This window comes from Theropithecus gelada, chromosome 9, assembly GCF_003255815.1.
Source record: "Theropithecus gelada isolate Dixy chromosome 9, Tgel_1.0, whole genome shotgun sequence".
Classification (NCBI taxonomy): Eukaryota; Metazoa; Chordata; class Mammalia; order Primates; family Cercopithecidae; genus Theropithecus; species Theropithecus gelada.
Window position 1 is genome coordinate 65,115,349 of NC_037677.1, and position 12,091 is coordinate 65,127,439.

At 45.4% G+C, this 12,091-nt stretch overlaps 1 protein-coding gene and 1 pseudogene across 2 annotated transcripts in view; both read right to left on the minus strand.

The window, feature by feature from the left end:
* The window catches only part of DDX50 (DExD-box helicase 50), a 155,231-nt gene that overhangs the window by 61,293 nt on the left and 81,847 nt on the right, over positions 1 to 12,091 (minus strand). The window lies entirely within an intron of this gene.
* Positions 4,277 to 8,255, minus strand: LOC112631214 (annotated as a pseudogene).

Here is a 12,091-nt window from a genome sequence, read left to right on the forward strand (position 1 = left end):
GGAGGCGGAGCTTGCAGTGAGCTGAGATCCGGCCACTGCACTCAGGCCTGGGCGACAGAGCGAGACTCCGTCTCCAAAAAAAAAAAAAAAAAAAAAGACCCTTATGCATCCATCCTCAGGAACACAGCCTCACCGACAGTGCCAAACCCTGTGGGTCTCCAGGGGCCAACCAGGGGCTTGAGAAATGTGTTCTCTCCCAAGAGAATCAAAGGAAAAAATCAAATTTCTTGCCCAGCCACTGGCACTCCAGAAGATAGTGTGCTGGAACCAGAAGCTCTCACCTTTCCGTGATTTGTTTGGAATTAACTCCTCTGGATGGAAACTTCCGTCGTACTTGGTTACATCACGACTCTGGTTCAGATGTAACATCATGATTTTGCTACTATCATTTTTCACTTTTCAAAGAATTTAACCTATTTTACAGCAGTTCAGTTCTGCTAGTGAGTAGTTTTCCTCTCCTACCTCCCTTCTAAAAACCTGATTTGTGCACAGCATTTGACACACATGGGGTCTGTCAGTGTGCCTTCTCTGCTTCAGTCAAGAGATCTGCCATTCCATGCCCTGTGACTACCTGTCGTTGGCCCTGCAATAAAATCATTTATTTTTCACTCTGGCACATGCAGAAGCCTGTGTCAGCTTCCAACGAGCCCACCACATCCTCACCTCCAGCCTACTACTGGAGGAGGCCTCAGCGCACCCCTTGTTCCCCAGCCCAGTGTGAGCAGGAGGTGCTGCCCTAGAGCCTGCAGGGCTGTGCCTGGTGAGCCAAGGGCAGTTTGCAGGGTCAGCCTGCCATCAACAGGCAGAGGAAGTGACCCCAAGCCTGTCACCAAAGTGCAAGAGTAGTTCACATAATTGGGAGTTTGATAGGTTACAGATAGAGACACCTGTGGAAAGGCACTTGCCAGGCAGCCATTTTTTACATTTCAAATGCAGTGCTAGGACTGGCTTACAGTCCTTCCCTCAGAGACCCCCCCTCTTCAAAGAGCCAATGGCCCGGGGATCTCTTTGGGTAGAGAGAACAGTAGAGATAACAGCCTTGTCAAGTCCAGACAGCCAGCAGTCAGTCCTTCACCTCTATACATACATCTTGTCCTCGACCCTACCTTCCCTTCCCACCAAATCCAGGCCTCAGGATCCCACCCCTCCTCCGGGCTCTTCCCACGAAGCAGGCTCCTCCATGACCTGGTCAGCCCTGGTAGATGCTTGCATGGCACCCTCAACTGAGATTCCTCCTCTGTCACTCACTCCCTCAGACCGCTCTAAAGATGGAAAAGATGGCAGCTTGGGGAAGGCTCAAGGATTCACCCTCCATCCTATACAGCTTAGGACTGTGCAGCCAGACTTCAAGACGAGGTCTGACCTGCTCCAAAGCATGTCCTAGCAGGTTTCCAACCCTATTAGGGAAGCACATTGGCAGCCCTCCCCTTCCCTCACCTCACTGTAGCAGCTGCGTCTCACACAGGGCCAAACTTTCAGAAAAAACTGCCTATCACTCACTACCCCCAACTGGCATATATGACATCTGTGCCTTTTTCTTTTCTTTTCTTTTGAGACGGAGTCTCGCTCTGTCGCCCGGGCTGGAGTGCAGTGGTGTGATCTCGGCTCACTGCAAACTCTGCCTCCTGGGTTCATGCCATTCTCCTGCCTCAGCCTCCCGAGTAGCTGGGACTACAGGTGCCTGCTACCACGCCTGGCTAATTTTTTGTATTTTTGTAGAGATGGAGTTTCACAGTGTTAGCCAGGATGGTCTCGATCTCCTGACCTCATGATCCGCCTGCCTCGGCCTCCTAAAGTGCTGGTATTACAGGTATGGAGCCACCGCACCCGGCCTATGCCTTTTCAATACACCCAGTTTGGACCCCTAACTTGCTGGGCAGCCTTAGGCAAGTCAGTTCATTTGAGTCTGAGCTCTCTTCTGCACACACAAAAGCAGAATAATCTATCACTCCCCCTACTTCAAGTCTGTTCTGTTCTGTTCAGCTCAATCAAAACATGCAGGAGGTTCCCACCTCTGTGCCTGACACTTTATTTTTAAGTGAAAATTTATCATACCATTTTCAAAGTTGGCAATATTTGGTCAAGATAACTTTCCTACTCAGAAATTCAAACATATTCCAAGCCCTAACTTTGGAATCTCCAGTCTCTGTTCTGGTGGCATACCACCTTTACCCAGCCTGAGAAATGAAGGATAGATGTTCTAAGACAGCACTTCCCAAGTCAACTGAGGTAGGGGTGAGTGGTCAGGATTTTGTTTAAAATGCAGATTCCAACTGACAATGTCAGGAGGTTAAGTCACTGCAAACAAGCTATGGAGCACAAGATTCCAAAGAACTATAATGCTTCTAGACTTTTTTTTTTTTTTTTGAGACAGAAATTTTGCTCGTCGCCCAGACTAGAGTACAACGACGTGATCTTGGCTCACTGCAACCTCTGCCTCCCGGGTTCAAGCGATTCTCCCCTGCCTCAGTAGCTGGGATTACAGGTGTGCACCACCACACCCAGCTAATTTTTGTATTTTTTAGTAGAGACAGGGTTTTACCACGTTGGCCAGGCTGGTCTCAAACTCCTGACCTCAGGTGATTCGCCCACCTCAGCCTCCCAAAGTGCTGAAATTACAGGCGTGAACCACCGTGCCTGGCCTAGACTCACTTCTTAAAAGCCATACGGCTCTGGATTTAGTTTAACCTTACTCCGAGTTCCTAGTTCTAGTCCCTTCTCTGACAGGGCAAGCTTTATCCCTAAATGTACCACAGTTAACTAAAGGACCCAGAGAAGGAACCCTCAAGCCTTCTCAATACTGGGCCTCAATACCAAACTCTATTAACACAAGATCTCAAGGGCAGTAACCAGGCTTAGAATACAACTCAACAACTCTCAACACTGCCTCCCCACTGAAAACTGCTGCTCTCTCTAGACCTGCTGAAGACAAAACCAACAATACACATTCCAGACCCTTCCCTCTGCTAGTGTCCAGTCCTAGTAGGGCAACCTGGTAGGGCAAGCAAGGTAGGATCTGCAAAGCCCTCCATGTCTCCTGCATGCACTGCTCCTGTGGGCAGATGGTTAGAAATGACCGATACTAAGCCACTCTGTCCACCCTACCTAGCCCTAACCCAACAACAAACTCTAGAAAAGCTTCAGTGTAGTCACAGGAAAGAGAAAGCTTATCTACTTTGCTTTAAAGGGCACAAGCCTATGTGACAGCCTAGTTCAGACGCTACATTCTAATTTCATTATCAGGGACTTGAATCCAATGGGATGAAAGAGTAGCATCGGTTCCCAAACTGCAGTGCCCCTAAGCATCTACTGAAGGAACTCTGGGGCCACACTTTTCAGGACTACTTTAAAGCAGCTTGAATACTTCTAGCATCACGTTGCAGCTCCAAACTACCAAAACGGGGATATATTTAGAGTTCATTTCAACTAGTCCTATTAGCTCTCAACCACTATCCATCATTTTACCTCAGGAGATTTACACGGAATTTTGCTTCCAAGTGGAATTTTTAGGAATGAGCCAAAAATACAAAATTCAAAACCTCAATTTGAAAACCATCTGTGAAGGTTGGGCACAGTGGCTGAAGCCTAGAATCCCAGCACTTTGGGAGGCTGAGGTGGGCAGCTCACATGAGGTCAGGAGTTGGAGACCAGCCTGGCCAACATTGTGAAACCCAGTGTCTACTAAAAATACAAAAAAATTAGCCTGGAGTGTTGGCGGGCGCCTGTAACCCCAGCTACTTGGGAGGCTGAGGCAGGAGAATGGCTTCAGCCTGAGGTGAAGATTGCAGGTGAGCCGAGATCACACCACTGCAATCCAGCCTGAGACAAGAGTAGGACTCCTCCTTGGGAGCGGGGAGGGAACCATCTGTGAACGCCTCGGGAGGGAGGGGAGGGAACCATCTGTGAGCTGGAGACATCTATACAACAGCCTCAACTGCCAAGCCGCTCTGCCACAGCCAGAGATGTGGCCCTGGGCCCCATGTGAGCACAGAGCACCAAGACTCAGTTCACATGGCACTGAAGCACAGATGAGACACAGTGCAGTTTTTAAAAGGATTTATTTGACAAGTTTCACTTAGCGCAATATACCTAAAAGGAAATCACACTACAATGAAAGATTTACATCAAGGCCTCAGAATTTCATACAAACACCAAGACCAAAATCACCAAGACCAAAATCCTAAAGTATTGGTATTGCATCTCAAATCTTTCCCATTAACTTAAAAAAAAAAAAAAGGCTTAAACTTATGTGCCTCACAGGTTACTAAATGAAACTAAAATTAATAAACATGCCAAAATGTTTCATTTTTAATTGTAGACACAGCTCCTATATTGAGTTTTACAAAAAAATAAAAGCATGTCTTTGAACATGCATCCAGTGTTCAATGTAAGGTGACAACAAAGGGCAACATTTAACATAATCCAACTGCTTTTACCTAAATACGCTTACTGCTTAAGTATATCCTATAACTAACTTGAGAAAAGCTGGAACTTAAGTTTAACAGTTACAGTTTACTCAGCTTCACTGTTACATCCTAGATAGTACTATATTCAAAAATACTGGGCCTTAAGTCCTCATAACAATCCTGATTTCCACTTACAGAGTAAGCGTAAATCACAAGCTTGTATTGCAGAAACTGTTAAACTGAAGTTTTTTTTTCTTTTAAAAAAAAAAAAAGTTGACCAAGAGTCAGTGATCAGGATCGATCAATTACATTCCCCATCCACCACGCATACTGGACATGCTAGATATCCCTCCCATTCCATTCACGTCCATAGATGCACGGCTTCCACTACTGTAGTAGCTGCTGTTCATTGCTCCTTGGTTACCTGCAGAGAGATCAATTTGACAAGTTAGGAGTAATCTCAGACTACCAGTCAAATAAAATATAGTATTCCAAGAAAAAGTTTAAGAAGTATACAAGTACAAATGGCTGCTGTCCAAGTGGTGAGACGCATGTTTGGGAAAGGGCAATCCCGACTCCAAACAAGCCTCAATTAACCCCTTTTCTCTGCAGTACCAACTTGCCAGACTCTTGTGCCACCATTTTAACAAATTCTTCAGGATCAACGTGAACAATTAAGTTTAAAGGAAAACTAGTATTTTTCAAAAACTGCAAAATTACTTCGTATTTTTAAAGCTAAACAAGGCATCTTTTTAAAACATTTACCATAAACGTTCACAATGTGTCCCTCAAATGGCATTTGGGAAAAGGAAACACAGGAGAAGTCTCTTGCTTTTCCTATTCATGGTGGGCAGGAAGTGTGACAACCAAGTTGGACTAAAGGCAACTCACTGTGCCCAAATGGCAGCCTCTATGGAGTTAAGTCAGAGTCATTGACTGCTATAGAAAATATTATTACAACATATCAATATTTGCTATTGGGAATTTAAATTATATTTTTTGAGAGAATATTTACCTATGCAATGTTTCATTGAAAAATCACTGAAGTTTTCCTGTAAAACTTGGTCTGCAAAAGGGTTTTGTGGGGTAAGATTATAATACCAAAATCACCATTCTTTAGACCAATTGAAAAAAAATAAATAAAACCAATCCTAGGTTAACTGACTAATACACATGGTCCTGAACCCAACCACCATTCTACTATTTCAAATTCTACCTAAATCTAAAATTGATTTAATGCTAACCAAAAGACAAAAAAGTGAACAACTTTATTTACCGTTTTAATAAATGGAGGCAGATATTTTCTGGTTCGACAGTATTCCACCAAAGTTGCAATGACTAGTTTTCTTCTTTTTTTTTTTTTGAGATGGAGTCTCGCTCTGTCGCCTAGGCTGGAGTGCAGTGGCGTCATGTGATCTCTGCTCACTGCAAGTGCCGCCTCCCAGATTCACGCCACTCGCCTGCCTCAGCCTCCCCAGCAGCTGGGACTACAGGCGCCCACCACCACACCTGGCTAATTTTTTTGTATTTTTAGTAGAGACGGGGTTTCACCATGTTAGCCAGGGTGGTCTCGATCTCCTGACCTCGTGATCCACCCGCCTCGGCCTCCCAAAGTGTTGGGATTACAGGCGTAAGCCACTATTTCCAGCCGGCTGCAATGACTAGTTTTTAATTCACAGAACACTTCCCCCTCCCAATGATTGTTTCTGAAAATTAAGCTAGTAAAAACAGTTACATTTGGATTGAAAGCATACATGTAATAACCTGATTTCACCAAAAAGGAGCCTGCATCTTCCCAACTAAAGAAATCTGCCTAAAACTTATTCTAAGTATATTAAAAAAACAAAAACAGGCTTACCGTATCCACTCATGCTGCTCTGGCCACCACACACATCCGCCTCCATAATCACCACTCAGCTGCTGGCTGGCTGGGCCACCGTAACTGGACGGGTTTGCTGTTAAGAAAACAATAGAACCTTGTTCCTTATGTAATGTAGTATCTGGTGGTACCAGACTTGTAATTCTCTATGATTTTCCAGTCTTGATTTTATATTACTATAACCCCTCCGCCTCCTTCTGCCTACTGTCTATAACCAGGCTACCCTTCTATCCATCATTTCAGCTAGTAAAATATTGATAAACCAAAGTGCTAACGGTATACACTTCAGCAGGACTAAACTCCACGATTCCATAAGTAGAGGCATTTTGTGAAGATCTTACGAAACTGCTTGACTGGATTTAATGGGGTTTCCTCCTTAATTTGATGTATCAAAGGCATGTCAATACCTAATTATGCCCGCATTTATCTTAATCCTGTTTTGCTATTTTAGATTTAACCTTTATACTCAGAAAATTTAAGTAGTTTCACTCTGTAGTCCCCTCCCCTAAGAGTACTTAAATCTGATTTGAATTATCTATCCTAAGGAACTTCCTAACTCACAAGGATTTAAGAAAGACAAATACAAAATTCAAATATCAAGAAATTGCTTTCTTTGCCTAAGTCTGTTATGCTAAACTCATTAAATAAATAGATTAGCTTAATTTATAACTGACTTATACATATATAAACATTTTGGTTTTTAAAGAAACTAACGATATTTACGCAAACCCATGTCTCCAATCATTTGGCTACCAAAAGCACCACCACTTGCTCCTGCTGTAGAATTCAAGAAGAGTTCTACATATCTGTGTTCTGAAATGAGAAAAAAAAAAGTTTGAAAATGTTTGTTGGTGAAACAAAACAGGATAAGCACTTTTATAAAGTTTTTAAAGAAGCAGATCTGTGAACTTCAAATACTTTGGCAAAGAAAATTCTAGCTACTTCTCTTAGGTCATCTACTTTAACTCCAAAATCTAGCCTTTACATATTCATCTATATTGTCAATTAAGGATATATACTTCAAGATGTGCGCATCACAAATCCCTGTTATACTAATTTTTAAAATCCAAACCTGCTTCAACACACTGCCCCCCATCCCCCAAGAATTAATCTATTACTGGAGAGGAAACTTCTCATATATCCTTATTTTTCTATTTCTCAATTGTAAATGTTAGTCACACAATCACCTGTTAAGAGCCCACAAATGCTCAATCACACTTCTGCACATTTGCTTTGTCTTTTAACACAGCTGCCACAGCATCTTCACGAGAGGCAAACTCAACATCTGCTTCACCAGTTACTCTGCCATCAGTACCAATTTCAATGTGTACTCTCTCAGGATTGAGCAGTGAAAAAAACTACAACACAAGGCATTTCCAAGAATTAAATCAACTTTCTAATGTTATAAAATAAAACTAAAATTTCTAACGTAGTGCTCACTTTATAGAATAAGGCTCAGACTTTTACTGCCATACTGAAATACTGACTTGTGAGTTCATCTTACACTTACATTATAAATGTCATTCTCAGGAGCTCTGTAAGGTAATCCATGCATGTCTCATTGTCAGTAGCTCTGTACCGTAATCCACACATGTGTACAGTGTCCTGTTGTGCTCTGGAAAGTAGAGCCACTATCCCTGTATCTGTGATGAGACATTCCTGAAAAACAGTAATTGAGGTCTAGATGAACAACAGTGTAAGCATCCTTCAACAGAGAAATTCAGTTCTTACCTTACCTCTTCCAAATCTAACCCAAATCCATAGCCATCATTAGAGCCATTGTAATCATCCAAGCCTCCATACCCTGAAAGACAAAGTACAATCAATCAAATAAAACACCAAGACAAAGGAACAGACTACTTGCCGAACCTTGCAAATCCTCACGTACCTCCACCATAAGCATCACACCTCATCCTCTCAAAGCCAGCTCTTCTGCCAGTGCTGTTATACCTTCTGCCCCATTTTAAATTTTGCAGTCTGGAAAGAAAACAACCGTTAATACAGAATTTAAAACCTAAAACCACCTCTGGGTGACAGAGATGAAATGTCTATTCCATGTCCCCACTACAAATTATGTAACTTGTGAAGCCTATTGTGGGGAAAAGAGAGATCAGACTATTACTGTGTCTATATAGAAAGAAGTACACATAAGAGACTCCATTTTGTTCTGTATTTGAGATGCTGTTAACCTGTGACCCTACCCCCAACCCTGTCCTTGCAAGAGACATGTGCTGTGGTGACTCAAGGTTTAACGGATTTTGGGCTGTGCAGGATGTGCTCTGTTAAACAAGTGCCTGAAGGCAGCTTGCTGGTTAAAAGTCATCACCATTCTCTTAATCTCACGTACCCAGGGACACATACACACGGAAGGTCGCAGGGACCTCTGCCTAGGAAAGCTAGGTATTGTCCAAGGTTTCTCCCTGTATGATAGTCTGAAATATGGCCTCGTGGGAAGGGAAAGACCTAATTGTCCCCCAGCCTGACACCCGTGAAGGGTCTGTGCTGAGAAGGACTAGTGTAAGAGGAAAGAAAGCCTCTTGGCAGTTGAGATAGAGAAAAGTATCTGTCTCCTGCCCGTCACTGGGCAATGGAACATCTCAGTGATTGTATGTTCTGTTTACTGAGAAAGGAGAAAACCACCTTAGGGCTGAAGGTGGGAGGTGCTAGCGGCAATGCTGCTCTTTATGCACTAAAAAGGTTTATGGAGATGTTTGCATATGCATATCAAGGCACAGCATTTTCCCTTAAACTTATTCATGTCACAGTGATCTTTATTCATATGGCTTACTGCTGACCTTCTCCCTACGATGATCCTATTATCCTGCCACTTCTCTTTTCATAAGATGGTAAAGATAATTATCAATAAATACTGAGGGAACTCAGAGACCAGTGCTGGCGCGGGTCCTCTGTATACTGAGCAGCGGTCCCTTGGGCCCACTTTTTCTTTCTCTTATACGTTGTCTCTGTGTCTTATTTCTTTTCTCAAGTCTCTCATTCCACCTAACGAGAGAAACATCCACAGGTGTGGAGGGGCAGGCCACCCCTTCAGCCTATACATAATGACCACGATATTACCAACTCCTAGAACTCCAATAAAAAAAAAAACCTCACTCCCAAGGTGATATGTTTCCAACCCATCAACAACATCCAATATTCAAAGCAGTTTCAGAATGAATTCCTCTCAAGTCCTTGCTACTAATGTCTACATCACACATCTTTTATCAATTTCTCCGAACATTATCAAGCCTGGACTTTGTGACTTTACAGCAAACATACGTCGTTGCGAGTTGTTTCGCTCTGGCACATTTCTGTTTTACCTTACCAGCAGCCACATTGCGGTTTCTCATTCAAATCCAAATTGCATGCCCAATACTCACCTCAAAGGGGATCAGTGTTACCAAGCTAAAATGCTCCAAGTTGCAGGGCTGAAGCCAAACCCAGTGTTGCCCCCTGCAAGGTGGCTTCCAATGTACTTGGTTCTTGTTTTACAGGTCGTTTTCCGTTACTGACACTAAATTCACATAGTTAAGTCAATACTACAAACGTCTTGCCAAAAGCTGTCAATTTCATCCAAATAGAATTTTATCAGTCTCATTTCTTTTTTCCAGTCTAATAATGGGAACAAGCACATTCTGATAGAAAGTATTCAGGAAACTTATGTACTGCAAAAAAACTTCCCAGGGCTTTAGTGTCTTCAACCGTATAGTGAGCCAGGTGAATAATTAAATGAGCAAACACTCTTCAATTACCAAATCTTGATTAGGAAAACTGAAATTAAGACGTGACATTTTAACTTTCCGAAGAATGCTCCTTTTCAAGGAACATCAAAACTAGAAACAAGATGTTACATTTCGAGATATTGCAAAACATTACTATTATTTGTCTAATTACTTGGCGGTTTTCTCAAGATCGACGAGAAAATCCCACCTATGCCAATTTATCCTCTAGAAATAAGACACTGGGCCAGTCGCGGTGGCTCACCCCTGTAATCCCAGCATTTTGGGAAACCGAGGCGGGCGAATCACTTGAGGTCAGAAGTTCGAGACCAGCCTGGCCAACATGGTGAAACACGGTCTCTACCAAAATACAAAAATCAGCCGGGCGTGGTAGTGCGCGCCTCTAGTCCCAGCTACTCGGGAGGCTGAGGCAGGAGAATCCCTTGAAACCAGGAGGCGGAGGTTGCAGTGAGCCGAGATCGCGCCACTGCACTCCAGCCTGGGTGACAGAGACTCCAACTCAGAAAAAAAAAAAAGACACCCATAAAAGAAAAGCTGGTGTTCAAAGGTAAGTAAAGACAAAATCTGCCAGATGTGCCGCATTCTCAAAGGCCAGGAGGACAGGCGGGGCTTTCGAAATTTCCATTGCGTAACAGCGGCCGGCCGGGCGCGAGCAACACAGCGGTGAGTGCAGTCACCCGCGCCTCGCCAAAGGGCGCCCCGGCTGCCCGCCCGCCGGCCCGCCCGCCCCGGCCTCGAACTCCCGCGACCTAGTTCTAACTCACCGGAAAAAAACCTCTGGACTTCATCTGCTGAGCAAGACCAGGGCAAGCCTCAGACCTTCACCACGAATCCCCTTTCCACCTTCGGTGTCCAACATCATGGTTCCTTACGCGGTCCTGCGTCGAAACAAAACGTAAGGCAGGGAAGAGGACCAGACCTGAGAGGGCCAATTAAGCTGTCCTCCGCCTCCGAGGTGCCCCCGGGCCCGCACCGCCCCCGCACGGAGCAAAAACCGGGCGGATGCACCCACCCCGGCGACTGCAACACCCAACACCTTCTCGTCCGGCGACCGCACCCCCAAAGCTGTCCTGAGCAGCAGCTGTCGGCACCCCGGACGTTGGGGGCCCGGCCGAGAGCCAACGTGGAGGAAAGGAAATTGCGGCGGCCGCTTCCGCTCCGCCGCCTCCGACTTCTCACACAGCAGAATCGGCGCAGCCTGCAGGCTTCGGCGGCGGTGCGGAGATTCAGCGAACCACTCACGGCTCTGGATGGCAGCCCGCAGCTCGCCAAGGTCCCCGTGGCCCTCCCAGAGTTATGGGGACAAACAGTTCTCGCAAAAACAGCACCCACGGGGGTCGCTGGATTGCAAACGAGGACCCTCTGCGACTCTGGCCAGCGGGCGCCTGCACAACCTAAGAAGGCCTTTTGTGCGAGCTCTGCACACGCGCAGCCAGCTGCCCGCACCGCCCGGTTGCGTCACAAAGAGCTGTAGCTCAAGCGTAACTTCAAGAGCCACCCCCGCATCCAACCTCCCGCCGGCGGATTATTACACGCTTGGGTTTTGGGCTCAGCATCCGCACCCAAAAACCCGCCCGGCTTTTTATTGCGCCTGCGCCTTCCCGCGAATATTGAATTTGGGAGTTCCTTTGAAACCGTTCTCAGGCCGGGCTTGGTGGCTCATACCTGAAATCCCAGCACTTTGGGAGGCCAAGGCGGGTGGATCACCTGAGGTCAGGAGTTCGAGACCAGCCTGGCCAACCTGGTGAAACCTCGTCTCTACTAAAAATACAAAAATTAGCTGGGCGTGGTGGCGGGCGTCTGTAATCCCAGCTACTCGGAGGCTGACGCGGGAGAATCACTTGAACACAGGAGGCGGAGGTTGCAGTGCCTAGCCTGGGCGACAGAGCAAGACTCCGTCTCAAAAAAAAAAAGAAAAGGCCGGGCGCGGTGGCTCAAGCCTGTAGTCCCAGCACTTTGGGAGGCCGAGACGGGCGGATCACGAGGTCAGGAGATCGAGACCATCCTGGCGAACACGGTGAAACCCCGTCTCTACTAAAAAATGCAAAAAACTAGCCGGGTGAGGTGGC